Genomic DNA, 3,435 nt, shown 5'->3' with positions numbered 1-3,435 from the left:
ATAAAAATTTCAAAAGCTTTGGTAGAATGGTTCATAAGAAAATGCACGGACATGACTGGAAACACCATTTTTCAATCTTTCAAGAACCATAACTCCTGAACGGTAAAGTCAAAATTGTCATTATTGAACTTGACCTCCATTTTGTCATCCGTAACAACATATTAAAATTTGGGAAGCTTTGGTAGAACAGTTCATTCGTAAATGCACGGACACGACTGGAAACTCCATTTTTCAATCTTTCAAGAACCATAACTCCTGAACGGTAAAAGTCAAAATAGCCATTATTGAACTTGACCTTCATTTAGTTGTCAGTAACAACATATTAAAATTTTAAAAGCTGTGGTTAAACGGTTCATGAGTTAATGCAGGGACAACATTTGATTGCCGCCCACCCCACCGCCCAACTGCCCGGCCGCCCGACCGCTGTACATCCCCAAATCAATAACCAACATTTTTGTCACAAAAATCCCGTTAAAAATGCTCACTATCCCTGGTACTCAGAAATTATTGTGATGTTTTTATTATTGCGAAAAATTGGGCAGGGTTATAATCGCAATAGTTTAAACTCGCATTTTGAATTTTATATATGATTCAAACAGGATATTCTCAATATGGCAGTTTAGTTTAAGATGGCAAAATCACAATAATAACTGCACACAATTTTTTTCTGAATTTACAGTAGTTCTTTACAAATTCACAGTTGGTGGGTTGGGATTTTAATCAACTTTTCATTGTTTGGATTTAGATTGATAAAATTATCAAGGGGGAGGAGTGTTAAAAAATTTCATTCATTCAAAAATGAGTTTTGTGAAAATCATGACCCATATAAATATTTAAATGCAAAATTATATCCTCTTCAAATATTAGATTTTAGTAGAGTATTCTGATAGGAATATCAAAATGTATAACCCTATGATATATTACCTTAGTGAACATGACCCCCATTGTCATATAAATTGATATACAGGCAGAACTATGAATAAAGGTCACTCTCATGAACTGAGAAATCTGACCTTACAATAGTGGTGACCTTCATATTGAGGTTCAAACTGCATACTTATTGCTACATTCAAACACTACAAATGTTTCACCTTTTGCAAAACTTTGTTGTGACTTTGGAAACATAAGAAAAATACAGGAATATTGGTCTTTAAACTAGTACATCTAGTTGGAAAATATTTAATGCAGACTGAATTGTGTTTTGCTACAGTTTTAACCATAAAAAAAAGACAAATAGACTTAATTTTAGAAGTAACAAAAATTGTAATAAATACAAATTATGAAGTAAAATTCAAAATGTGTAAGGGGTTCACCAGAAACCTGTGTCACACAAATTCAATTGCAAACATCATTAATGAACAAAAAACCTTAAAATGAGCTTAAGGTGGTACCAAATATGTTGACTTTAACTAGTTGAGTTTGTTTGATTTTCATAAAATTCTGGAAAAATATCTATTTAGAAAAAAAATTTGTAAGGGTTCCGCGGAACCCAGTGTCTCGCCTACTTTTGCTGTAAATTGCAGGCTCAACAAAAATGAGGAAAAAAATCAATAAAAATATTCCTTTTGATACAATCTTTTGATTGTAAAAAGCTTCTGTCCAAGTTTGGTAAAATCCAGCATAGTTTATTATTCTAATAAATGCTTTATAAACTTTAACTGCAGACTTTACAGGTATGTAATGTTAACTGGAAGAAAATCTAAGTCCATTTAAGCGTAAAATACCGAGAAAGTGGATTTTTTTTTACAAAATTTACTTCTGGATACTATCTTCTGATCATAAATAAGCTTCTGTCCAATTTTGGTACAAACCCAGGATAGTTTAAGAAAGTTATTAAAATTTTAAAAACTTTAACCACAGAGTGAATGTAATGTTTCCCCGCAGAAAAACTAAGTCCATTTAAAAGTAAAATATGGGATAAATGGATTTATTTTTTTACAAAATTTACTTCTGGATACTATTTTATGATCATAAATAAGCTTCTGTCCAATTTTGGTACAAACCCAGGATAGTTTAAGAAAGTTATTAAAATTTTAAAAACTTTAACCACAGAGTGAATGTAATGTTTCCTTGCAGAAAAACTAAGTCCATTTACAAGTAAAATATGGAAAAAGTGGAATTTTATTTTTACAAAATTTACTTCTGGATACTATCTTATGATCATAAACAAGCTTCTGTCCAAGTTTGGTAGAAATCCAGTTTAGTTTAAGAAAGTTATTAAACTTTTAAAAACTTTAACCACAGAGTGATTGTTATGTTTCCCAGCAGAAAAACTAAGTCCATTTACAAGTAAAATATGGAAAAAATGGAATTTTATTTTTACAAAATTTACTTCTGGATACTATCTTATGATCATAAACAAGCATCTGTCCAAGTTTGGTAGAAATCCAGTTTAGTTTAAGAAAGTTATTAAAATTTCAAAAACTTTAACCACAGAGTGAATATTTGTGGACGCCGCCGACGACGACGCCGACAACGACGGAATGTAGGATCGCTTAGTCTCGCTTTTTCGACTAAAGTCGAAGGCTCGACAAAAATCATAAAAAAAATCTAAAAACTTGAACCGTTACTTTATTGGATAAATTTCATTGCACAAACACTTACTTTGGTCATTGAGAAGCTTATAAATATTCCCTTAACCATAGAACATGTTTAAAACGTCTGGATGATTTGTACAGAGTTATCTCCCTATAGTGTTTTAATATACCCCCCTAAAGGACATACTATTAGTAACAAATTTTCCCTGAAGAATTTGTTCCACAACTCGATCATGCAACTTTTACAACCTTTATAGTCCTTCTTATATATTATAAGGCGGTCCAAGTAAATATCAGGCAAATCCTATGATATTGGTGGCAGAACATATTTTTTTCCCACTGAATATTTGGTTCCCATGCAATGTTTATATCATACAAAGGATATATATGTCAAAGATATTTTTGAATCAACAGTGGATGGCTTAGAAATTGATTTTAAAGTTCACTATCAATGCAACAAAATTTTGTACAAAATGAAGTTATCTCCCCTTTTCAATGAATTTTCAGTGCTTTCTATGTATTTTTTTCTCTTTATTTGTTGCAGTTAGTAAAAAAACAAAATTTAACTTTAAGAAAGAATAAATTTGTGATATGCAATAGATGAAAAAAATTTGAAAACAAAACATGTCATGTGCTATCCACTGCCTGGTTTTTCCTCTTAACTATACAAGTTAAACTTGATTAGAAAATGTTTAACTGTACTGTACTGTACCTTCAAACAAAGGCCTTCCACAACTCTTAGTTAAGTAGAACACTACTACAGATTACTTAAGTGAACATCATATTTAACATTTTATACTATTTACTGTCGATTCATTAATATTCGTTGGATACCAGTTTTCGTGGATTTCGTGAGCACAGGGAAACAACCAATTTAAATGTTCAACGATATACCATT

This window comes from Mytilus trossulus, unplaced genomic scaffold, assembly GCF_036588685.1.
Source record: "Mytilus trossulus isolate FHL-02 unplaced genomic scaffold, PNRI_Mtr1.1.1.hap1 h1tg000085l___fragment_1__unscaffolded, whole genome shotgun sequence".
NCBI lineage: Eukaryota > Metazoa > Mollusca > Bivalvia > Mytilida > Mytilidae > Mytilus > Mytilus trossulus.
Note: the sequence above shows the minus strand (reverse complement) of the source record.